Source organism: Python bivittatus, unplaced genomic scaffold (genome assembly GCF_059951505.1).
Source record: "Python bivittatus isolate LINGU-HERP-01145 unplaced genomic scaffold, Pbiv_v1 ctg000070_np1212, whole genome shotgun sequence".
In the NCBI taxonomy this organism is placed as follows: Eukaryota; Metazoa; Chordata; class Lepidosauria; order Squamata; family Pythonidae; genus Python; species Python bivittatus.
The window spans coordinates 7,136,771-7,164,363 of NW_028277034.1; the positions used below are offsets into that span (position 1 = coordinate 7,136,771).

At 39.0% G+C, this 27,593-nt stretch overlaps 1 long non-coding RNA gene across 1 annotated transcript; it reads left to right on the forward strand.

Moving 5' to 3' along the window:
* The first annotated feature begins 1,710 nt into the window (after positions 1–1,710).
* On the forward strand, positions 1,711–27,537 carry LOC148216837 (uncharacterized). Its single transcript, XR_015794657.1, has 3 exons — positions 1,711–1,831; positions 8,372–8,525; positions 27,353–27,537. It is a non-coding gene; the product is annotated as an uncharacterized LOC148216837 (long non-coding RNA).
* The last annotated feature ends 56 nt before the right edge of the window (positions 27,538–27,593 follow it).

The window sequence follows — 27,593 nt, forward strand, 5'->3', positions numbered from 1 at the left end:
CAAGTTTGTTCAGGGGAAAAAAAGTTTCACTGTGTTCAGTAGAGCTTACTCTTAGGTGAATGAGCACTGGCCTGCAGTTTAAGGGTGTAGCCCAGTTTAATTGAGAATATATGGATTTTAATATATCAGTACAGTATGGGGAAACTTGCTGGGGGTTACATAGGCAGCTTTTCTTTTTCAGCAACTCCTTCATTTGTTTACAAGCTTTGGGAACAAAGGTGATATGAACAAGAACATTTGGAAAAGAAGAGGATCCCCGCTCCAGAATATATCCATAAATATCTACTAGAGTTACAAAATAACTATGTAGCTATGATCATTTGTGGGTCAATTCTATTTAACTTTGAAAAAAAGTTAATATTTTAATAAAATCAATGACTGATCCTTATCAACCAGTTAAAAGAATGCATTAAAAGGCTTCTGGTCATTCTTCATGTCCCCCCACCCCCACCCCCTTTTTTTTGTGTGCTTTTGAGTCAGTGTTGAGTCCTGACGAGTCCCTGCAGTATTCTTGGCAAGATTTCGGAAGTGGTTTGCCATTTCCTTCTTCCTAGGGCTGAGAGAAAGTGGCTGGCCCAAAGTCACCCAGCTGGCTTTGTGCCTTAGGCAAGACTAGAACTCGTGGTCTCCTGGTTTCTAACCTGGTGCCTTAACCACTCACACAGAATAAGGCAACTGAAGACAAGCTCTCCATTCTACAATAGAAGAAGCTATCAAGGTGGAATTGAAAGCCTTCCACTGAGTTAGATTAAGTTCTTACTTAACGAGAATTTAGTATACATAATGCCATTGTGATCAATCAAGAGGATTGTACGAAGCTAAAGTGAAATCTCTTTGTCCACAACCTTCAGCATCCCAGGCAGTTAATCTCAGGACAAAAATAACAAGTACGTACAAATTGATTTAGCTGATATTTAAAATCGGCTTTCTTGAATTTGATGCCTTTCACATGCATGGGACTTAACTTTCATAATTCCAAGATGTTCAGTCTCAATAGAGTTGAAGGATGCCAGGTATCCTAATTTAAACATTCATTTAAGGGAATAGATTTTTTAAAATATTTTAATTAACAGTCTATCATGAATTAATGGCCTATTGTTAGCCACCAATGATAGACTGTTAAGCTTCACTTAAACTTTAATTAAGCAGAAAGGTTATCTCAGCTAATAAATACATGATAAAATAAATAAGCCTGAAAAGTGTTTGGTTCTTTATTAAACTTTAAATAATTACAATTAACATTTCTTGAAAATCATTGGTTATTTATTTCCATTATTATATATAACCTAAGTACCTATATAACATGGTTACAATTGTATTAAAAACTGTATATTTTAAAGAAGGCTAACCTATTATATATATTTAAAAACTATATGGAAGAAAGAAAAAAAACCCTATACTAAATTGACAATGGAACAGAGTCCTGCCAGAACCAGAGCAACACTATGCTCAAATAGAAAAATACAGCTGGCCAAAAGGTTTGAGTGCTTTCACCAGTATACTTGAAAGCAGTGTAATAATGCTTGCAGATCAAAAGCCACCAGAGTTATCTATGACAAAACTTCTCCCTAGCAAATTCAAGCACTGCAACCCATGTTGAAGCACTTACAAAAATACCCAACTGAGAAGATCAGATAATGTTCAGGGAAAGTGCTCATGTGGCAGACACCGAGTTACACCTATCTAGCCAGCGTTTGGATAAATTGTGCAGGCAGATCAGGCTACTGAGTCAAGCAATATGGTGCAGTAGTTCCCAATGAAAACAGATAAGGAATTAATAAGACACAGCATAGAACATGGCTTCAAGTGGTCAAGCAAATAATTTCAGAAGGTGAGTCTATAAATAAGAACGAAGTGCTCATAGGAACAGAAGTGTATTTTCTTTTTAAGGAAGAAGCCAGTATTCAAATTTCAGTTCCTCCAGATAGTTTGTAATTCATGTGCCATTATTCCACCATTACCAGTGGCCTTCATCCATATCTGCTAACTAAATGCTACTAGATTGCTTAAAACTGGTGGCCTTTACTAGTTCTGAATTTACAGGCACTTGCTGTGGGGTTGTACAGAATGACCCCAAATGCTCATCTTCCTTCTCTTTGGCTTCTCTCTCAGGCCCATTCCTCATCTTCTTCCAGGGATTCATTTCCCACTCTCTAAAAGCTAGCAGTGCGTCTAACATTTGATATGCAAAAAAACAGTTTGGAAACTGGAGAAATCAGAGCCAGGAAACCCAATGTGCTGGGCTGGAGAGGGTCTGGACTTCATACAATCATTATAAATCAACCATTTTGCATTTTACATTTACTGTACATTTATATTTAGCTGTATCCTCTAGCACAGTGTTTCTCAACCTTGGCCACTTGAAGATGCGTGGACTTCAACTCCCGAATTCCCCAGCCAGCATGCCAGCAAGTACAGAGTGCTTAAAAATGTTTCTTGTTTGACATCAAATTTGCAGTTGAAGTCCACACATCTTCAAGTGGCCAAGGTTGAGAAACACTGCTCTAGCAAGTGTACTGTATGTACTGAGGGTTTGTGAGTGAATCACCTGAAAGCACTGCAAATTTGATGTCAAACAAGAAACATTTTTCAGCACTCTGTACTTTCTCCTCCAGAATACTAAGAAACCTACTTAATTTAAACCTGGTTTCTAAGGAAACTTCTATATAATACCTTTTTGCACATAAATAAATACTCCATCTCTAAATCTGGACCACCAGCGATTGGGAGGAGTTGTAGTTGACTACTCCTAAATCGGCTTTCATAAATAACATAAGGTAGCTTATGAATGTATGATGCCTTTGAAGCATTTGGACTGTCAGGCAGACCATCTGTTCTGCTGCTGTTGTCTATTCACCACAGCTACCCCTGCAATTCTAATTCACATTAGAACAATATTCAACAAATCTTCTTTCTAGAAATAGGACAGACAACCTTCAGGACCAGCTATAAGTTGATAGATAGGTAGAATATACCTGTACTTCCTAAAATCCATGAAACTGTTATATGTTGCTCTTACCATTTACTTTTCTCCAACTTCAACTTGCACTGCCTCCAGCTTTATTTTCCTTTTGATTTTATCTTTATCATGAATACTTACTGTTCTTTCCACACAGTGCACTTGTACTGTATAACTGATTAAAAAAAAAATCCCCTCTCACCCCTATGGGTGGTATGTGTCTTCCTCAATCTCAGGTCCTCTTCCAGAGGCCTGGGAGTCTGAAGGTTCTGCACAGTATCTGAGCTGTTCCTAGCACTGCCCTCTTCTGGACAGAGAGCTCTGATGTTGCTCCTAGGATCTGTGGGAGCCACTCTCCCAGCTTAGGAGTCACAGCCCCGAGTGCACCTATCACCAGTGGGACCACTTTGGCCTTTACTTTCCACATCCTCTCTAGTTCCTCCTTAGGCCCTGGTGCTTCTCCAACTTCTCATACTCCTTCTTCCTGATGTTGCTGTCACTTGGCACCGCTACATCTATCACCACCGCTGTCTTCTGGTTCTTGATATATATGATAGATAGAACTAGGTTCACATAATGCACTAACCCATAATGTGTGCGTGGGAAAGGGCAGAGTTATATTGTGTGAATCCAACAATTCTGGCTTATTAAACAAGTAATAGTTAAAAGATGGTATAGCGCAACATGTAAATGAAGTTTTAGCATTAACTAGCATTTATTAACATTTTAGAAAGCTTGTAGCAAAATAATGAAATAGCTATCTAGGGTATTTGTTTTTCTGAAGAAGCCACTTCAATCCTTATTTATCAATCAATATTAATATGTGCAACAGCTGGATATTATAAACAAGGTATTTAATTTACCAGTTAAATCTCAGGGTTAGCCAAAAAGCTTAATTTTAACCCAGTGACTGAATATGTTTGCTATTAAAATGTTGGTGCCAAGGCAGCTCTCACATTTTCTTTTTAAGACAAATACTTTCATAATGTCTTAATAATTAAAAAAGGAATTCTGTTGGGAATTGAGAAACAGATGCTTCATCATTAAAACCACATCAGCTTAAGACAATTTGCAAGTTAGCATGTTAGGTTGCTAATGTATATTGAAAACTTGATTCTTGTCTAAAATGAATGACAAAAGGAAAGACAGAATCGGTCAATAATATATTTCTTCTTATACTTTTCAGAAAAGATGTATGTGGTCAACAAGTAGTTCATTTCCTTACCTCTGTTGTCATTGCTTTTAGTAAAATGGAAGATAATCTATGTATCAATTCAGAAAACTCTGGTAATACTTACTGGAAAATTAGTATCCAAAGCCAATGTTTCCTTGGAAGAAACACAAAGAACATGCATGTATGAAATATGGGTACCCCAGAGAGAAGTGTGTTTAAATACAGTAGTTTTCAGTGCTAGAGAAGAGTGTTTCACTGTGCAGATTCTGATATCTATACTGTATAGTGTTGTGTTCTAACTCTCTCAGCCAAATAAAATTATGTGAAAGCAGAATGACCATCTGTCCCAGAATTCCCCACTAAGAACAATAACGGAAATGCTACACTACATCTTAACTTTGTATCCCAGTCAGTGAAAGGTCAGTTGCTCTTTCCTGTTTTTCAAAACTTGACATCTTGTTGATGTCCAGGAAGACTATCGTGGTATCCTAGGCATTTCAAACATACTTTGGAAGCTATGCCTATTATCGATTGTGATTTTCTTTACACAAGAAATGGGTCTGCTTAGCTGATTAACTGGTTATTGTGGGGAAAAGGAGAGGTTATGTATCCTACATTCAAGGAGAATTGTAGTGCAATTCAGCCTCTATGATCTGCTTAGAAGTTGGATTCTGATTGTACTATGTTTTTTTACATTAAGGGCTCCCAGATTATTAGCATTTATGAAAGGCTGATATCATCATCTGGCTTTGCTTTCTGAAGTCATTACCTTGAGCAACAGTCTAGATTCTATCCGCTTGGGAGATTGTCATAAATAAAGAGCATTAGCAGTTGTCATATCCTTATGGAATCATCTCTTTCAAGAGGCAGGCTTACGTATCTATGCTAGTTTTTGAACACCTCTACTCAACCTACCTGATCACTAAAGATTTTGGACAGGGGAAGAGACTCTGTGTGTATGTGGGTGTGCAGTTGATTGAACTTTAATTCTTTCATGGGGTTATTTATTTGTTTGTTTGTTTGTTTGTTCCATTTCTATCCTAATGTGATTAATTCAACTCTTAGCAGTTTTAATTACGTACAGCAAGCCTAAGACCTTGATCACTGTATCTGCCATATCATTGGCAGAAAATCCCAGAAGGTAAGCATAACGGATACCATAAAACATGGTGAATTTGGGAATTTTTTTATTCAGTGTCAGCATAAGTATGATGCTGGGAAGCACCTCCAATAAAAGCAGATAGGAAAGCTAAAATTTTAGGGCATAATGGGAGAACCACAGGATCTTCTCCAAATTAACAGTATGAAGAATATTCAGGTCTTTTTATCCCTTAGCTGAACTAGGCTGGCTTTCCAGATTCACAGGCCTAGCATTCCAAATCTCTGAATTAGGGTTTCTCAGCCTTGGCAACTTGAAGATGTGTGGACTTTAACTCCCCGAATTCTGGGAGTTGAAATTCACACATCTTCAAGTTGATAAGGTTGAGAAATCCTGCTCTGACAAAATGCAGCAGTTTTTGCATGCATTACAAAAATGTTAGTAGTCATTGCTTTCTTGAATGTGCACTACAATTTTTGTTTGTAGCTGCTGTCTTAAATGTTAAATGGAGCAAACAGTACAATTATATCATAAAATGGAGATGGTAATCCTGAAGAACTGTATTTGAGAAGTGTAGGGCTGAATAAACATGCATGGAAACCAACTCTTAATTAAAGAGGGCGGGTGATAAGTTTTAATTAAAAGAGCACGCATTACTTTGTTATTTGATTCTAGCATTTTATTGCAGGAGGAAGCAAAAAAGCTGCAAATGAGAGATTGCCTTTCTAAGGATTTGCACTACCTTATTAAATTGTATGAATAGGTATGATTAAAACCCAGTAGATGTTTTTGAGTGAAATGGGAAAGATTTCACTCAAAAACGTTTATCTGGATTTAATCAGTTATTTCTGCCAATAACCAAAACATGCAAGTATTTTTGAATTGTGAATAATAAAGGAAATTAGTAGTAAAGATTTTATAATTATTGATAAGCTATAGTTTATGTGCACTTTACTTATAATTTTTATTACATTTTTACTAGTTTTTGAAAATAAAAATGGCAGTTTATTAAACAATGTTTTGTTGAATTTCAGACAGATAAAAGACTTAATTGTTTTTGCTATGTTATGCTGTGTATGACACCTGCTGGAGCAGATTAGCTCCTTATTTAACAGTTTCATTTAACATTTTTAAAATAGCTTCCTTATATAAACTTTTCTTCGTTTTTCATTTAAGGAAGATTATACTAACTCCTTAAAACACTTCACTACAGCACTGTGGCTAATCCTGTTCACTTGACTTGTTTTCTAGTAAGGATATACAAATACTGCTTCATAGAGCTCTCTGTTGTGAAACATCAATACTGTTATTTGCCTTGTTCAGTTTACCCACAATCATGGAAAGTTAAATATTAGCCTTGTCCACTGAAGGCTGTTTTGAAGAGTCGGGTATGAACGAAGTTGATTTCTAACCATCTCTTTCTAATAGCGGTATAAATATAGTGAAAACAGGAGAGGCAATTGCCTTGGGGCCTGAAGGCCCAGAGGGCCCTGCTGGGCACCCCCTTGTTTCTCACTCCCTGCTCCTTGTCTTCAATGAACATGATTACTCATGGTAAAGCTACCAGTCATATCTGGGGTATACAAATCTGGAGTGTCAGACTTCTTTAGCAGCAATCAGGACTGGAAATGATCGATCCAAGAAACGTGTCTCCCTGAGCTCAGTTTAGTAAGATTTATTAGGAGAAGAATTTATATTAGGAGTTACAGCACAAAAAATCTAGCTAATACTTTGCTTTCAAATGAGAAACATCTACATAGGTAAATCAAAACAGTTAGATTCTTATTGTTCCCCATGATCTTTTGATATAAAGGAGAAGAAGATTCTCTCTTTTGGGAAGATGTGCCAGCCTGCAGACGAAGATTGTTTCCAAAACAGTATGAGCACCAGCTGTCACACTCATGACCACCATAGACAGCAAAAAGTTAGAGATTTCTGAATCTTATTACTCCCAGAGGTAATAGTCATCCTGAGTTTTGCAATTCATACATGATGGCTCATGCACAGGGCCAATAAGAGCCATAACGGAAAAAATGCAAGCAAGGAAGAAGGGACTGGAGATGGGAAGAGCCACCATGAAAACTGCTGCTCCTGAGTCGGCTGTTGAACTGGAGATTGGAGCAGTGTGAAGAAAAAACTTAAAAGAACTCAGCCTTGTTTGGGTTAGATGTAAGTTAAAGTAGAGAGGAGCATTGACAGACTTTCAAGATTCTGTTACAATACTCTAACTGCATACGGTGCTTTTCAAGACTCCTAGTGACCTTTCTTTCTTGACCTTGTCTGCCTCAAGGGGATGACAAGTAAATACAATGTGCTTTAATTGGCAGCAAACTCAGAAGGAATAACAAATTAAGAGACTGGTTACAGAGATATAATAGGAATCACTGCAATGCAACTGATTGCATTACTGAACTTTCCATTTACCACATCTGATTTGGTTCAGTATTTGCGTTTTCTGGTGAAAAGTACAATCCGTTAACCTCAGTGAAACTGATGATATGGTTGTTTGGAAGATGGTTCCAAACTGTGCAAGGCATCTACTCAGCTAGCAAACTCTCCCTGCTTTCTGCTGCAGAATTTGAGAGCTCTGAAATACCATCTTTCATGAAATGGGTATGGGCATTATCATCATCATAATCAGTGTTTATGTTATAGTATTTGTTAGATTTATATCCTGCCATTCCTTCTAGAACTCAAGGCAGCATGCATAGCACTCCCTCCTCCAACTGTTCCCCCAAGTAACAGTCCTGTGAGATTGGTTGGTTCAAGAGAGAGTAGGTGGCCCAAAGCCACCAGTAAGTGTCCCTAAAACGGTATATAAAATGACTGTAAATTCCAGAATGCAACTAGATGATGATGATTTACCTCTTGCCTTCCATATGTTCCTGAGCTATCACTGTCAAAAGCTTTGGTCAGCATGAGGAAAGGTGAACAATTCTAGGAGTGGTAGTTCTGCAACATACAGTATGAAGGGTCATAGAGAAATTGAGAACTATCTAGTTCCAAAGGCTGCATTTTAATTTATGCCATCCTGGGAAAATGTCTAATTTAATCTAGTGTGACTTGTTTTGATGTAAAATTGTATCAGATGATGTCAAAAATTCATAAATGTAGCTTGGTTCTCTGTGTGCTTTTGCAGAAGTATTGTAGACCTCACCAAGTTACTCTACTTCATTGCCAAAGAAATACATATGACTGATATTTCTACTGGAGAAGAAGCCTCCTGGAGCTGTGATCACTTTTTCCAGTTTTCTTTTGATTCCCTTTTCTCATTTCAAAGGAGGAGAGATGGGGTAAGAGTTGTTCAAGTCAGTAAATCTCTGTCTTAAAATGCTGTATTGGGCGTTGGTTATATAAAGCTGATTTCCCCCATTGATAGGGTATGAGTGTAACCATAGTAACACTTCTAACCCTAGTTGCATACTGGGTACAGGAAGAAAATTCTATCTATAGATATATGCAATTAAATGTCATTTAACTGAAAAGATGCCATCCTCATAACTGCCTCTCCGAGAAGAATCTGGTACCACCTGTGTACTAGCTGAAGTGGTCCTAGCTGCTCCATAGTGAATGTCCCAAAGTTTTGGGTCACTTCTAAATCTAATCTACTCCAGTTGTATGCCCCTCTGTATCTACTGACACTTACTTCCTATTTATATCCAGTTTATGTTGAAGCCTTTGTCTATATGCTTTTCCCAAGTAGTGTTTTCTTCATCAGCCTATGACAACTAGCACTGTCATATATGGGGCTTAAGGTTCATGTGTGGACAATCTCCTTTGGCCCAGGGGTCACATTGTTTATTATTTGGCTTCTGTAGGAGAGGTCTGTCTGCTGACACAGTGATGTCATGCGATACTGCTGGGCTGAAATGTTTTAATCCTTTTTGGAGGGTCGGTGTTTTTAAGGGTGTGATGTGTTTTGCTTTGCAGAGGCTTAACAGTTTCATTATCAGTCTTATTTTTGCTTTTAAAAAGGGGGGGGTATGGCTTTTATAATTTTATTTGTTTAACAATATTTATATTGTTATCCATACAATCCATACAGACTCTGGCAGCATGCAACAGTTCAAATTATAATACAATTTTAAGAAGCAATTAAAATAATAACGTTTAACTACAAAGGGTCACCCAAATCCAGCTGGCCATTTGCTGCCAAATTTCAGTGCCATCAACCATGGTTCTCAAAATGAGAACTACAAGCCACAAGCAACTCATCAGGCTCAAGTTACCCATCTCTGTTTTAAAAGGTGTGCTGGACAAGCAGAGCTGCCATGCTGTGGAGTCATCTCATATAAGTAATAATTACTATAATTATTAGACAAACTTATTCAAGTGAATTGATCCTGAACGATTAACCATTTATGACCTCATAAGTACAAACACCCCTTCATGGATCACTGCCTTGTCGTGGCGAAGGGGCTTGCGTAACTCAGTGAAGCCATGAGCTATACCGTGCAGGGCCACCCAAGACGGACAGGTCATGACAGAGAGTTCTGACAAAATGTGGTCCACTGGAGAAGGAAATGGCAACCCACTCCAGTATCCTTGCCAAGAAAACCCCATGGACAATGTTAAAAGGCTAAAAGATATGACGCCGGAAGATGAGCCCCTCAGGTCGGAAGGTGTCCAATATGCTACTGGGGAAGAGCGGAGGGCAATTCCAAGTAGCTCCAGAAAGAGTGAAGGGGCTGGGCCAAAGCCGAAAGGACGTTCAGCTGTGGATGTATCTGGAAGCGAAAAGAAGGTCCGATGCTGTAAAGGACAATATTGTATAGGTACCTGGAATGTAAGATCTATGAACCAAGGCAAGCTGGATGTGGTCAAACATGAGATGACAAGATTGAACATCGACATCTTGGGAATCAGCGAACTGAAATGGACGGGAATGGGTGAATTTAATTCGGGTGACCATTATATCTACTACTGTGGGCAAGAAACCCTTAGAAGAAATGGAGTTGCACTCATAGTCAATAAGAGAGTGGGAAAGGCAGTAATGGGGTACAACCTCAAAAATGACAGAATGATCTCAGTGCGTATCCAGGGCAAACCATTCAATATCACAGTCATCCAAGTCTATGCCCCAACCACTGATGCTGAAGAAGCTGAAGTTGACCGCTTCTATGAAGACCTACAACACCTTCTAGAACTAGCACCAAAAAGATGTCCTTTTCATCATAGGGGATTGGAATGCTAAAGTAGGAAGTCAAGGAGTAATCGGAATAACAGGCAAGTTTGGCCTTGGAGTACAAAATGAAGCAGGGCAAAGGCTAATAGAGTTCTGTCAAGAGAACAAGCTAGTCATAGCAAACACTCTTTTCCAACAACACAAGAGACGACTCTACACATGGACATCACCAGATGGTCAATACCAAAACCAGATTGATTATATACTTTGCAGCCAAAGATGGAGAAGCTCTATACAGACAGCAAAAACAAGACCAGGAGCTGACTGTGGCTCAGATCATGAGCTTCTTACTGCAAAATTTAGGCTTAAATTGAAGAACGTAGGGAAAACCACTAGACCACTCAGGTATGACTTAGATCATATTCCTTGTGAGTACACAGTGAAGGTGATGAATAGATTTAGAGGATTAGATTTGGTAGACAGAGTGCCTGAAGAACTATGGACGGAGGTCCGTAACATTGTACAGGAGGCAGCAACTAAAACCATCCCAAAGAAAAAGAAATGCAAGAAAGCAAAATGGCTGTCTGATGAGGCTTTACAAATAGCTGTGGAAAGAAGGAATGCAAAAAGCAAGGGTGAAAGGGAAAGATATAAGCAACTGAATGCAGATTTCCAGAGAATAGCAAGGAGAGATAAGAAGGCCTTCTTAAATGAACAATGCAAAGAAATTGAGGAAAACAATAGAATGGGGAAGACTAGAGATCTCTACAAGAAAATTGGAGATATGAAAGGAACGTTTAGTGCAAAGATGGGCATGATAAAGGACAAAAAAGGCAGGGACCTAACAGAAGCAGAAGAGATTAAGAAGAGGTGGCAAGAATACACAGAAGAACTATACAAGAAAGATCTTAATGTCCCTGATGTCCACGCTGGTGTGATCACTGACCTTGAGCCAGACATCCTAGAGAGTGAAGTCAAGTGGGACTTAGGAAGCATTGCTAACAACAAAGCTAGTGGAGATGACAGTATTCCAGCTGAGTTATTTAAAATACTAAAAGATGATGGTGTTAAAGTGCTGCACTCAATATGCCAGCAAGTTTGGAAAACGCAACAGTGGCCACGGGATTGGAAAATGTCAGTTTATGTTCCAATTCCAAAGAAGGGCAACGCCAAAGAATGCTCAAACTATCGCACAATTGCACTCATTTCACATGCTAGCAAGGTTATGCTCAAAATCCTACAAGCTAGGCTTCAGCAATACATGAACCGAGAACTACCGGATGTACAAGCTGGGTTTCGAAGAGGCAGAGGAACTAGAGATCAAATCGCCAACATTTGCTGGATCATGGAGAAAGCACGAGAGTTCCAGAAAAATATCTACTTCTGCTTCATTGACTATGCAAAAGCCTTTGATTGTGTGGATCACAACAAACTGTGGCAAATTCTTAAAGAGATGGGAGTACCAGACCACCTTACCTGTCTCCTGAGAAATCTGTATGCAGGCCAAGAAGCAACAGTTAGAATCAGTCATGGAACAACCGATTGGTTCAAAATAGGGAAAGGTGTACGACAAGGCTGTATACTGTCACCCTGCTTATTTAACCTATATGCAGAGTACATCATGAGAAATGCCAGGCTGGAAGAATCACAAGCCGGAATTAAGATTGCAGGGAGAATCATCAACAACCTCAGATATGCGGACGGTACCACCCTAATGGCAGAAAGTGAAGAAGAACTAAAGAGCCTCTTGATGAGGGTGAAAGAGGAGAGTGCAAAAGCTGGCTTGAAACTCAACATTAAAAAAACTAAGATCATGGCATCTGGACCCATCAATTCCTGGCAAATAGAAGGGGTAGAAATGGAAGCAGTAACAGACTTCATTTATTTGGGCTCCAAGATCACCACAGACGGAGACTGCAGCCATGAAATTAAAAGACGCTTGCTCCTTGGGAGGAAAGCTATGGCAAGCCTAGATAGCATATTAAAAAGCAGAGACGTCACCTCGCCGACAAAGATCCGCATAGTCAAAGCTATGGTTTTTCCAGTAGTAATGTATGGCTGTGAGAGCTGGACCATAAAAAAGGCCGAGCGCCGAAGAATTGATGCCTTTGAACTGTGGTGCTGGAGAAGACTCTTGAGAGTCCCCTGGACTGCTAGGAGGTCAAACCAGTCAATCTTAAAGGAAATCAACCCTGATTGCTCATTGGAAGGATCGATAATGAAGCTCAAGCTCAGATATTTTGGTCACCTAATGCGAAGAGAGATCTCTTTGGAGAAGACCCTGATGCTGGGAAAGATTGTAGGCAAAAGGAGAAGAGGACGGCAGAGGATAAGATGGTTAGATAGCATCACTGAAGCAATGAGCATGAAACTGAGCAAACTCAGGGAGGCAGTGAAGGACAGGAAGGCCTGGCGCAATATGGTTCATGGGGTCACGAAGAGTCGGACACGACTTAACGACTAAACAACAACAACAACAAGTACAAACAAGTATTTAAAGATATATTCACCTCATATACTGTAATCTATTTAACAGTAATTGAATACTCTGGTGCCCTTTCCAATGTTTCAGAGAGAAAAAATATCGATATGCTTTAGAGTGTCATAGATTACATAATATGAAGGTAGAAGAAGACCAGAACCTGAAAACTCTATTCCGTCCATGGCAATTTCTGCAGAGACACTAGCCCACTAGCCCCTTCCCTAGACGACTGGTGGGGGAGGAAATGCCTACCAGTCACAGGCCGTCTGATGAAGAGATGACCAGTTCCATAGTTTTAGCTGTGCAATCCAATGCTCTTGAATTCAGATTAGAGGAGATATCTGGAACATAAAAGAGCTCAGGGTAGTTATATTCTTGCATGACTGAACCTACAGTCAGTAGCATTTGAACAACAGCCATTTTATGGGCTATCCCCCAATTTTCTGAACCATACTTTGTTGAATTAAATTAGTTTCATGGATTCACACAACACACTAACCCATAAACTAACCAAAGTTGCTGGATTCAACAACATACTTTTTTTCTCCATTCTTAATGGTTATTGTAGAGCTGCTAAACTTTAAGAACTGGGTGATCACTGTCCCTTTTTCTTTCTGTGTTGTACTTTTTACACTGTAAAGCTATAGGCAAGGACAGTCTTGGTGTTCTTTTAATCATATTTTATTCTGGAAGCCTTTTCAGTTGAAATTTTGGTAAAAGTTGTGTGTGTGTGTGTGTGTGTGTGTGTGATATATAGTAACAATGCTGAGCTCTGCAGGGTGGGAGGCTGAAGGTCCCAAACCTCCCCTCACTGTATTTAAAATGTAGTATAAGCTTAAATCATGTTGAACAGCACATATTGGTAAAATATAAAACTATTTAATGGTGCAACTGCCCAGGGTAAATCAAAAATTTAATATGACCTTGTAGAGGCTTTGATCCTGCAATATGGTCTTCCATGCAAAATTCATACAGTCCACTCATAGTTTCTGCTGATGTCTTATTGCACTGCTTTTCCTTCTTCTTCTTTCCTGAATATAAATGATAATATTTGAAATGATGGGATTTTAGAAACCTATTCTAGCATGTACGCTATCCAAGAGTATTTATTTATAATTTATTTCTATTTCATTTGATACTCCAAAGCAGCTCTGGGTAACTCAAAAAGGTCAGTTAATAAGTTAATATATTCTGTAGTACTATATGATTTTTTTCTCCCACTCTGTAACCTGCTGTTCAGGTTCTAGATAGGGAATTACAGATTTCAGTGTTTTATGTGAAAAAATAGCCTGCAGGAAGAAACTAAGCATATCAGCAATCCATTTCTTCCCAGTCTCATCTCTCACATACTGTTTTTCTATTATCATGGAAGAGTTCATAGCTATTAAACCCTATCTGCAGAGATACAGGCTAGGAAGAAATTAGTGCTTATTTCTGTTATGCATTTGTATAGTAGTTATTATGTGATAACTTGGAAAAGGTTTGTCCTAAGGTTTATTACTATTTATTCAAGATAACCTTAAACACTGAAGCAAGCCATTTGAAAAGAAGTATGATGAAATAACAGGTGTTTCCAGGGACAAAATAACAGATGGAAATTCTGGAGCATGCCCTTGAATATGATGAGAGAGTTTGGCCTGTTTAATCCAGGATTCCATTTTCACAGTGGCTGAACAGGTGATTGTGAGAAGCCTTCAGGGAAGAACCTGAGTGCAACAGGACTTTGTGCTTGCGTTGCTGCAGCTGACCCCCAACCGATCATCAAAGAGAGATTGCTTCCAGCGCCGACAGTAACGCATAGCTGTAATGGCAAAACACCACGCACACTCTTTACCCCCAGAAATGTTCTATTCCTCTCTTAAAACCACCCAAATTGGTAGCCCTTTCAACATGCAACACTGTATAACATGAAGTAATCCCCTATTACTGTAAGACAGAAATGATGCTGATCCACTGGGTGCCATCTGCCTGCAATTTCCCTCCAACTATGATACATTTTCCGACAAATGACTGGGCTGTTTTCCCCAGGAGGCTACTGGAGCTTATTCATGGCCTCTCTAGCATACCCTAAGTGCTTATCCCAGCTCCCTTGCTCTGCCAGTTCATGCTGGGCACAATGAATTCAGCCCAACTATCAATAAATCTCTCCTTCAAAAGTCCATTTTTATTTTGTTAGGACTATGTTGTAACTATGGCAACACTCTAATACCACTATAATACTTGGAATCCATCACAGCAGTTGTCATCTTGTCCTTGATTTTATTTATTATTTATTTTGCTCCAATGACTGAATTGTTATTAGCATCTTTTTTTTAAAAAAAAAAAGATCTTATTGGGTTAAGTCTATTTCCGGTTTCCAACTAAATCACTTTGAGTCATGAAATCATTTCTATTTGAGGTTGGGAGGGCTGTTTTTTTCCTGCACATTAAATGGCCACATCAGGCGATTGTAGAAGGAGATGAGTCATTTTCTTATATTGTAAGAAATTTATATTCCAGGATATTGGAGAACTGCACAGGCAACAAGGCCAGGGCAACAGGGCTGATGGAGAAAATCTATCTATGTGGTCGCTAGGAATGGAAAATGACTTGATGGCACATAATCAATCAATCAATCAATCACTGGCAACAGGGCCAGTCCTGCTATTGGGTGGGTTCAGACAACTGCCTCACATGGCAGCTGTTGGGGCTAAAGAATGGCAGTGAAGCATATAGAGCCATGTCTGTATAGAACTTGCCCTGTATCCCTTAAAACAGTCTGTCTATTCTGATAAAATGTGGTGAAAGATGTTGTTCTGTCAGAAGTTTTCAGGTAAGACTGAACTAAGTCATGATTGGCTGGATTCACACATCACAATCCAGAGATATGCAACATTTTGTGAGAAAAGGACTGCACTTGACTTCTGAGAAGAATGCTGGGGTCATACTCTCAAAACTAGTGGGTGAGGCCAGGACAAACACTAAGTTTGATTCCATCTATATTTAAATGCCATTAAAAAATTAAATTGTTTGTCATTTTCCCTTTTGTCACACATTTAATTATTTTCCCCTTGATCACTTTACAATCTGTCATGTTAAAAATCTCCAGATGATAGCAACTTTTAGAGATCTCTAGGGGTATCTCCAAACACTCTCGGGAGCCACACACTATCCTGAGCCTGGAATTCTGCAGCTCTGCCACACATTATAGTGTTTGGATTCATACAACTCACTAAGGCAAAACAAAAACAAAGCACATTGTAACATAGTGCAATATAGGAACCCAGCAGTCTCGACCAAGGATTAGAGTCAACTGAAGCCTTAAACATCTGGTAGAACTTGGTCTTTTAGTGCCCTCACGCCAGAGACATTTAGATCAAAGACATAAAGAGAGCAAAAGAGAGGAGAAAATATGAGAAGAAAGAGAACTGAACTATACAGATTTCTCTTTCTCAAAGACTAAGATGAAGTCTGCAGCTTGGCTATTCAGTATTTTCTTATAGTATCTTATTTGCATCACAGTTGTTTACTTATGAGAATTAACTTGAATTCATGTGGCTCAGACATATAGGTGCACATTAGGTGTAAGGGTATTAGGCATTAGTAATGAGAGACATACATTTTAAAGTTTTCTGGTTATTATCTTCAGTTCTTCAGTGGCAAACAGATGCATTGTTACATAACAGGTCTTTTTTTCATTTTTAGAGTCTGCAGTATCAAGTCAGTGTGGGAATCTTTACTAACACTTATAGTAAAAAAGAAAGAGGTGGCCTAGCTCTTTGCATAAATTTGTGGGAAGTGAAAGTTACAGCAAGTTAGGAATGTTCCTGACATGCATTGGGGTATTTATTAATTATTTGAAAACACAGAACCCTAAAAAATCACTCATTCCCTTTGTCAGAATTCCAGCAAGTACTTTTATATATCTGTATGTGTACCTGCAATTTAGGACACCAAAAACTCTTGTCCATTTCCTTGCACTTTTTCAATAAAATGGGCTGGAAACTTGCCTCTTAATGTGATGAAGGGGCAGCCTACATCTGTTCATTGTTTTGATAACTGTCATTCCTATCAGTGTGAGAAGTAACTCTCACACATATCTTGAGTTTGCAGGGGTAGGGGGCACATTCTTCACTAGAAACCAAGATAAAAGGAGACTCCTGTTTTGGGACAGAGGTCATGTCAACAAGTTCTCCCAGGGAACAAACAAATATCATAGCAGAAGCTATGGCATAGAAGACCCTATGGTTTCTAATGTTTGACGCCATTCATTTATTTAAACAAATTATTGAAACAACATATACGACCAGCCATTTCAATGCAGTGACTCTGTGAAGCTAACAATAATGAAGCAAAACAGCAACGGTCCAAACAATTAAAAACAATGACAGTGATGATCAATCAATAGGGCACCCAAACCACCTTTTCAGTTTTACAAACAGAGAGACAACAGAGCTCACCTAACCACCCAGCCCGAAGGCCTGAGGGAAAAAACAGGTCTTTAATGCCTTAGAAAGACCAAGAGGATTGGGGCTATCTGAAACTCAGGTGGTGATGAATGCTTTTCCACAGGCAGGTGCAACAGAGTTAACAGATTTGAGACTGGAGTGTAAGTCACATAGTAGATTTTTTGTGTATAGAAATAGAAACACAGTACACCAGATGCCTAACACCAAAAATATGCAGCTCATGGCACATGGACAGTTCTAGAATGCCTGAAATTGTTCTTTAAAATGATTTATTAAAATAAAATAAATAGAACTGTTATGAGTTCTAAAATAGGCCTCTTATGAGTTCTAAACCATGAAATGCCAGATCAGGATTGTTCTTTTTAAAGAAGGCTTTCAGGAGCTAATGAATAAATATCAGTTTACATTGACCGGATTCAGGCTGACATTGTAACTAAATTCCTGACTTCGCTGCGCTGTCATCAAAACTAGACCAGAGATACTTGTTTTCAAGAAGAAATGAAAATGAACCTTCTTGTAATCAACTTTACCCAGTGGATTACTCTTTTTGGCCATTGCAGGCCTCTGTGATCAGGGGATGAGAGGCTGCAATGGGTGTGAAGTCAGAGGAAATGGGGAAGTAGTTACAGCTCAATGGAGAAATTATGACCGGCTTGGGTTGAATAAAGTGACAAATTTGGAGGTTTAAATTACTGTGTACAGTATTCCTCGCTTACCGACCACTCATTCAGTGACAGTTCAAAATAATGACAGCGCTGAACAAGGACACTTACAACCAGTCCTCGAAGTTGCAGCTGTCACAGCATCCCATGGTCACGTGATTGCCATTTGTGACCCTCACTGTCAGCTTCTGACGAGCAAAGTCAATGGGGAAGCCAGCAGGAGGTCGCAAGTTGTGGTCACATGACATTGTGCTTAACTACTGCGGGTGATTCGCTTAATAACCACAGCTGGAATTGATGTCGCAAGTTGGTGCGGTTACGTGACATTTCATTTTACTACTGCATCGCTTAGTAACGGAGTTGCCAGTCCCAATTGCAATTGGTAAGTGAGAACTACCTGTAATGGTAATATTACAGAGAAATTTCCCTTCTGATTTCCTAAAAGTTTTCTTATCCTGTGTAGAAGTTTCTTTTCTTTTTTTTTGTACCTCATTCTGAGACTGCTTTAGAATTTCCTTAGGTATGATTTTAACTTATTTTCTTGCAAGGTGGCAGAGGATAATGTTATGGTTACTTTTTTCCATCCTGTTTACATGTATCCATTGCTGGGGATAAAGGAAATAGACTGCTAGCGAGTAACTAAGTGCAATTTTATTTACATTTTCTAATCCTTCGAACAAAATTTGAAAGCAAATTATTTTCCATCAAACTGAAAAACTGAAGATTAAATATTCAGCACAGCACTGTCAAATGGTATGTTCTAAGGTTCTAGGGGAATCAAAAGGGATGGGAGAAGATGCTTACATTTTGGGAAAACAGATTTCAAAGTATAAAAGCATGTCAAACTAATGAGATGTAGCACAAATGTTCAGTCATTAAAATGTATGATGGGAATTGTAGTTCAAGCACAATTGAAAAACAAAGATTGTGGGATGGTTGGCTTAACACCTTTTTATCAGAATGGTTCTTTTTCATCTTCTACAGTGCATTTTTACTGCAAATGTTCCTCAGATCTGTAAACTGACTTAGTTTCTCTAACAGAATCCTAGGGTTTGTATTTTTATAGAGACACCATTCATTGTGTTAAAAATGTCTTCCCCACTTGAAACTGGCTAGGACATCAGTTTAAGCCTATTCCAAAGGCAGCCTTTGCATTACTGCAGGATTCCCTGTGTGCCCCTATGATCCCACAATGTTATCCGTTTCTGGAGCTGAATCATTTATCTCCAGCTACCTGTGGAATACTTAGGGTTGGGTGTGTGAGTATGTGGTGGTGGGGGGGCAGTCTGAAATGCAGCAGCTTTGTAGGGAAGCTGTTTTCCCATTGCCTCATCCCATCTCCTGGTTGCCGGGCTCGGCTTCCCCCTGCAGAGGCTAAGGCATCATAGCTTCACGCTAACGTCTCTTTTCTGTTTTAATTCCTTGGGCAGAAGCATGACATCCTGGGGGTGCAGTGCCAGAGGAGCTTTTCAGCTAACTTTCAGTGTTCTAAAAACCAGACAGTGATAGAGATGAAGCATTGGTTGGGTGACCCTTTTTAAAGTCCTCCTATTGATCAGATGGGAGGTGCTCAGATTCTCTTATGAGGCGTTTTCTGTATTTTGAAGTTGGCTGGGGTGATAATGATGGCTAGACAGCTTGAAAGTATTTCTGAAGGTTGGAGAGCAGGAATGGTCTCACGGTGCAAGTCTATAATGTCAGGTCATTTTCAGAAGTATTCATCAGTGACCATTTCATTTTGAAACAAATCAGCCAAGTAGCCTCAGCTCATGGCTTTGAACCTGTTTCTTGCCAAACATTTCCCATCTGCTTCTATTTGCCCCCAAAGTACTGTTCACTATAAACAACACCATCAGGAGCAAATGCATAATTTCAGCAGAATATCAACATTGTAAATGATCTGAGTTGTACCAAATATTGCTGGTATTTCTTTAAAATCCAAATTCCAAATTAAACATAGTTCCTCCCTTCCAAAACTGTGTCATTTCATGTTATGGTACTTTGAGCTTCTTCCTGGAAGAAAGCTGTCTAGAGTTGTTTATATCTCTTCTTGCTAACACACTTGTGGTTGGTCAGTTCATGTTATAATAAGTATTGGTGCCCATTTCCATTATATTATTACCACTTTTATGTGTATAAACATTTTCATAAACATCAGGATTAATATCTATGCTAGAGTTCTTGGCCTATGTGGTTATTGGTCATGTTGACTGGGAATTCTGTGAATTCTAATTCCAATACATCTGGACTGAATTGGGGAAGGTTGTGTTAAGGTTTCAAGGTCTGAGGCTGGACTCTAATCTTGTAAACTACTAAGGAATGTGCTTGGCATGTGGCTCGTTCAGTGCAAAGGGACTTGAATTGTGTAATCTGTTCCTACAGGATTTACCAGATCTACTGTCAGGAGCAAGAATTTGTCCTTCCTTAACATACCTATTCAAAAGAGCAAGATTGTAGGTTTGCAGCACTTATATTACAGACTAAATACATGTAATAGAAAGCAAGTGCCATTAATCAAATTAAACTTTATTTCTGAGTAAATAACATTTGCATGCCACTGATCTTGAGAATCCTGATGTCTAGAACAGGCCTATAAAGCTGAGCTTCCAAACCCAATGCTGATGTTGGAATGATGGAGACAGAGAAACAGAAAGAGAAAAAAATCCAAATCAGCAGAAGAGAAAAGGAAGAGATATTGGGTGAAATTATTAATCTGCATTCAGTCATCCTCATCATCAATAGTAACAACAGAAATATAATAATAATAATGTAATATATATAATTTATGATATTTGAGATTAAAATATGTGAGATTAAACAGAAAGCAAAATAAGGTTGAGATGCACATGCTAACTTAGTTTAGTGTTTAAAAAAGCTGAAGTTACAGCAAAATGTGATAACAAGATAGTTATCAGGTGTGCACTTTCTAAACCACATATTATTATTTTAGGTCTCAATTTCAATGAGTCACCATTTGTTTCCAGGTGTAATTTATGGCTCTATTTCTTCTCTATAATGCTGTAAATCAATGGTTCCCAAATATTTTGGTCTCAGGACCCTTTTACATTCATAAAAATGATTGAGGACCTCAAAGAGTTTTGGTTTATGTGGGTTGTATCTACTGATATTTACTGTTTTAGAAATTAAAATGGAGAAATTTTAAAATATTTATTTATTTATTTGACTTTGCAGCCCCACTGAAAGGGTCTCAGGGACCCCCAGGGGTCCCCAGACGACATCTTGAGAACCCCTGCTCTAAATGGTTTGTGGTCAGGATATCTGAAAGGTTATCTTCTCACATATGAACCTGTCTGTAATTTATTTCATTCAGGGGCTCTTTATTAGCAAGCAGCGTATGACTAATACCTTTCACTCCTCAGCCTAGTGAAGAGTCAAAGAGAAATGTATCAAAATACTTGCAGAGGTATATTAATGATGGGTAAAATAATACTGCACATTCAGATTCAGTAGAAACTCCAGAAATCCAGTTATTTTATGAGTTTAGTGGCCATTATTCATATATTGAAAAACTGAATTGTGAACTGTAACAAACCAAATGAAAATGAAACCTGCTTCCATGCTAAGTGAAGCCAGAATTAGAAAGGAAAAAAAAGGTCAACTGGGGAAAGTGAGAATCATTATAATTGTAATTATTGCTGTTGCCTTTGGAATGGTGTTCTGATTTTGTTTCCTGTACTAACTGTTATGAAAACCCTAAAACAATAAGTCCATAATTTCCTGGTCCATGGGATGGTGCTGATGGCATATAGGAGAGTCTGATTCATAGTATCTCCCGCAATCCTTGATTCTCCCATAATGGGTCTCTGATGCCAGTAAAAACTAATGAGGTAGATCAGGGAGTTGTCATGAGCTGTTCGGGGAGACTGAGACCTGCAACTAAAAACTTTGGACTGAGACCAAAAAGTTTAATGACAGTCCTGGATCTGGCATATATAATGACCTTTCATTTCATTTCAGTGTGTGAAGTAGCTTTTAAAAATTGGAAGGAAGGAAGGAAGGAAGGAAGGAAGGAAGGAAGGAAGGAAGGAAGGAAGGAAGGAAGGAAGGAAGGAAGGAAGGAAGGAAGGAAGGAAATGTGACACTTCCTTTTTTAAAAAGAAGACAAAGGATGTGATGGACTTCTTACTGATTGACATTATCCAGTTAGCAGAATAGCATCTGTTCTGCAGGGCTATTTAGCCACCAGCTGACTTCCAGGCCCAATTCAAAGTACTGGTGATTACCTAAAAAGCCCCTTATTGTTTGGGTCCAGGTTACCTCCAGGACCATCTTCTTCAGGTAGAATCTGCTCACCATACAAGATCAAGTATTTAATACTTGACAATAGGTAAGCATGATGATATAGCTCCAGATTCAGAAGACCAAATCCTCCCTCATTAATTGATAATTGTATTTTCTGTAAAGATATTCTTGGAATTGAAGAACCCCATTGAAATTTTCTAAACCAAGAATTTATTTTCTGAAAATATTTTCCAGATATAAAAACTGGAATTCCTCTCAGAATATAAATTAATCTGGGAATAATATTCAAGGTGAGTGCATTCACCTTTTGGTCATGGTACCATCTTTTTTTGACCTCCCCTTTGGACGCCCCTGCCTGATGATCCATGATTGTGTTATGGAGGTGGGAGGCAAACAGTGGGACTATAATGATATTGAAACATATGCTACCAGAGGTAGCAAAGAGGGAAATGTAAGATTCCAGAAAACGACTCTAGTTTCCGCCTTCTTCCTCAAGATGTTTGCAGTAATTGTATTTGTTCAAGAACATTCAATGTACTTTCTCTGATGATTTAAAAAATGAATAGACAGATCTTGGGGTTCAGCAAACAGCACAAAGCAGCATATGGCACTCATTGTGGCCTTGGAATGAGGTATATTGTCCATGTATGAATCCTTCCATGTTCTACAGAAGCATTCAGGTGGGGTGGAGAGTCCCGCTTCAATCCCAAATATTGTATAACTCCTTTCTTTAGTGTTTCCTTTCAGGGCACAGGGCAATTCGTATTTGCTTTCCCTTGTTTTCTGACCATGCAATACTTTACCAAGGAAAAAATAGCAGTATTTTGAATGGAGTTTTTTTTTTTTAAGTATCTATTGAACAAAGTTGGATTGGTTACAAAGCTTATTGATCGAATATGGTACACTTCTTTTACACCAATTGTGCAGCACTTGACTCCAATTACATACCCAAGTGATGTGCAAGTTACAACAAAATTATTCTCCTCATGAAGTTACAGGGTTCAAAGATAGTAGAGCTTCTGTGTTCCCGTAAATTGATCTTCCTTGGTTTCCCTGAATTCTATCTGTGAACAGGCCTTGATTCTCCTTGCAAATGGTGAGAACTGGCTTGGTGTCAGATTTTTATCTGACCCCTTTGTTTAAAACATGCTGGCTAAAAAAAATAGGCTTTGGGTGGTAGGAATAACTTGTTTCTTCCCCTTTCTATCCAAGCACAAGTCATATGTACTTAGCAAGGTTAAAAATAATTGCAATTCCGCATTGCATATACACTGAATACATATTTGCATGTGGGGGGAAGTATTCCATTATTTATCTATTCATTTTCAGTTAGCTCTTGCTTTTTTAGACATGAGCATTAAAGGTAGCTAATAATCAAATGCAGAGAGCCCAAAATAAAACTTCAAGAATTTTGGCTGTCTTTTAAAAGAAAAGAGAATGGGGGCAAACACATAGAGTGCATTACACAGCCTGGGAACCACGCAGGAGAAGGCCCTTTCCTGCCTTCTAAATAGCAGAGCCTCTGGTTGGGGGGCTTTTAGAGGGCCTCTCTTGCAGATCTTAATTCCCATGCTGGCTTGCAAGGGAACATGTGGGTCCTTAAAGAGTCATAAAACATTTTAACATTGCAAATGTTAAAACCCTGTGGCAAAGTCCCCTGTAGTCAGAGAGGTGGGGAGCTGACTTGTGAGTAACAACAAACACACACTGGACTCCAAAGATGTAAAAAACCTGTTTATTTTTAAACATTCAGGGTCAGGGGTTGAAAACAACAGTCTCTTTGGAGTGTCAGCAGTCCAAACCAAGCATCTGATCCTTCTCTACAGAAGGTATATTCACAGTTGGGGAGCCTATTGGCAGGTGGTAAAAGGGGCATTCAGAGGAATGACATCCTGTATGTAACTGACAAACATGGTTCTAGATTAGTTGGCCATACCATACCCTGGGCAGGACACCAAAAACATCAGCATGCACATGACAGGACCGCACACGTCTTTTGGTGGCCAGGAATGTATGCTGATACTGACCAGTTTTGTGCATGTTGTATAGAATGCCTAAAGTCAGATCTCCTCAAAATTCCAAAGAAGGCTGCAATGGTTCCTCTTCCTGTGGTGGATGTTCCCTTCAGCAGGACAGCCACAGACAGAATAGGTCCCTTAGAAAAACCTCAGCACGGCTATACTGTACAGTAGGTTTATTGTAGTGTGTGACTCTTCCACAAGATATCCTGAAGCATTTGCCCTCAGAACAGCTACCAGCCAGGCAACTGCCTCAGCCTTAGTAGAACTGTTCTCTAGGGTCGGAATCCCTGATGAAATGATTACAGATCAAGGGAAACATTCCCTTTTTCTCCAACCCCCCACACCTGTCCTTTCAGCAGAGTGGCCTTTAAGCTTAGCCAGCCCTGAGCCTGTAGGCACTTACAGGCAGGAGCTGTGGCTTACTTACGAGGAGGCTCATGCCTTCACCCTTCACCACAAACCCACACCTTAAATTGGGTCCATTAAGAAACTGGCAACCAGTGCAGAATTTATGATACAAGTTTCATATGATCTTTATATTTTGCAACAGTCACAAGCCTAGCTGCTGTATTATGCACTAATTGCAACTTCTGGGCGCTTTTCAAAGGTAGCCCAATGTAAGGGACGCTGCAGTGGCCAAGTCAAGATGGAAGAAATGAGTGGATACTGATCATCAGATCTAGCTGTATATCACTAGAGTAAGTGCTTGACTGCTGTAATATCTTTCACGTGGTTTAGCTCCAGACAGTCAAGAAAAATAGGATGCTTGTACCTTCTAGTTGATAGTATAAAGCATGGGGGATAACAATGCAGATTCAGTTGCATTTGACACAGAGGATTATTTGAGTTCAAGTCTGGCCTATGGAGTCAACCAGCCTTCATTATGCTGTCCTTCAGAGTTGCTAAGATGACAACTCCAGGACCTTTAGATGCATATGCATAAATGGGCCTGCTAAGTATTTGAAAATAATTGTACTGTATTGCATTGTATTGTATTGTATTGTGAAAGAACTATATAGTCTGAGCTTTTAAAAACAGATTTCTGACTATGCTAATGTTGCCTTTCTGGATGTTCGCAAATAAAATCACGCATGCTTCTGTCTTTGTTCATAAGATCTAGGCATATTCATCACAACTTTCAACTCAAAAGAGCTTTTATTTGGGAAGGGGAAAGTGTAAGTCGTAACTGTGAGTGGGGAGAACCAGATTGGCCTTGTCAAGGATGGGGCCAGTGAGATTGGGGGAGAGCCCTCTCTCTGCCAGTTTCATGCTGCCCAAACCCTACCTCCCTCTCTGCACTAAGAAGCCAATAGCAGTGTCTCCATAGGGTGATTCCTACCCCTGCCTCAGTGAAAAAAAACAGCCATAGTCAGTTTTTCAAAAAGACGGTATGATCACTCTTGAGCTGTATCTTTTTCTATGCAGAAAATTTAATCCACCGAGGTTGGTAATATTCATATACAGGCAGTCCCCTGGTTAAGAACAAGTTCGATTCCCAAAGTATGTCCTTAAGTTGAATTTGTATATAAACCAGAACAGGTATTTAGCTTCAGTTAGTCGGGAGAGAGGGAGAGGGAGAGGGAGAGGGAGAGAGAGAGAAAGAGAATCTCTGTGTGTTTATGTCTGTAGGTATGATTTGTAGCATACCAAAAAGATGGTGATTAAAGGTTAATGCTTTCTCTCATTCCATCTTGTCCTACATACCAGAAGGGGTATGTCTTGCAGACTGAAAGAGGCATTTGTAAGGTAAAAATGTGGACGGCATTCTCCTTCCTCAAGCCAATGAACCGCTGAAACCACCAAATGCTTTCATGAACTGCTGAAAACTGCTGGAAACAGGCTGTACGGTATATTAAAAATGCATGCACTACTTTGTGATGTTCATGGAGGCATTGCATGGCTTCGGCAGTTCGTTGGATCGCGGGGGGAGAGCGCCATCTGCCATTTTGAGTCAGATCTCATTGCTGGTCAGCCATCTGCCATTTTAAGTACTGTAGGCAGCCCATTAGTAACGATTGGTTGTTCATAAGCTGGAGGTTTGTAACCTAGGGACTTCTTGTACAGGTAGTCCTCACTTAATGCCCACTCATTCAGTGACCATTCAAAATTACAACAGTGCTGAATAAGGGGGACTTACAATTGGTCCTCATAGTTGCGGCCATCTCAGCGTTGCAGTGTCCCCATAGTCAAATGAGTGCCATTTGTAACCTTCACTGCCAGTTTCCAACAAGCAAAGTCAATGGGGAAGCCAGCAGAAGGTTGTGAATGGCGATCACATGACTGCAAGATGCTGTGATCATGCAGGATTCACCTAACGATGGCAACTGGGACTGCCGGAACTGCCATCTTAAGTCAGTGTGGTCACATGACGTCACGCCTTACAACTGCATCACTTAGTGATGAAGTTCCCAGTCCCAATTATCATTGGTAAGACATTGGACTACCTGTACAGAGTTTAAGAAACATGTTTATCACTTATATTCTGCTGCATTTTGAAAAAAATCAGAATATATTCCTGTCTATCTTCAACGATGTTGAGAATTCCATACTCTGAAACCATTATTAATTTAGGGAAAGAAGCAACTCAACTACATGAAAATCATTATATAAGCAATGTATTGCTATTTAATTTTGATTAATATGAGTACTTTTAGATTTTTGCAGCTTCTTCTAACTACGCTAATGCTGCCTTTATAGATTTTGCATTATATCTATATGTATTAAATGATATTGTTTTTAATATTTAGAATATTTTGTAAGTAACTGCTTCCTTTTTTGATTGGGAGATTGGGCTACACATTTTTAAAAATTAAAATAACTACAAGGAAGGATTCTTCATAGTGTTTAAAAGATAAAAAGCAAATTGTTGAAATAAATTGACAATTTTCACAACCTTAGCAGAGAACACAGTGGGCTTAGCATGGAGTTACAGTATATTAGAACTGATTATTAGCTTATTCTTACATTATCTGGAGTCAGGAATGAAATAATGGGTTAGCCAAAATTTGGAGATGACAAAGATACAATTGTTCAACTTTGTGAAAAACTGAATAGATTAGCAGGCTTCCCCAACCTGGTGCCCTTCAAATTCAGTGGATTTTAAATTCTGTCATTTCCAGCCAGCACGCAGAGAGTATCGAAGATGACACTGAAGAAAATATGCAAGAACCGTAACCTAGCTGCTAGAGCAAAAGAATTTGCAAAAGAATATGAATAAAGTTGTATACTGTAAATTCAAGAAAAGGAAAAGGAAAATCCTTCAACAATTCAGTATTTGCCTACAGGAAATGCATTTTAAGAGAAATAAACTGGCACATTCTGACTAGCTCAATAGTAGTTTTGTTCCTTATTTCAACAATT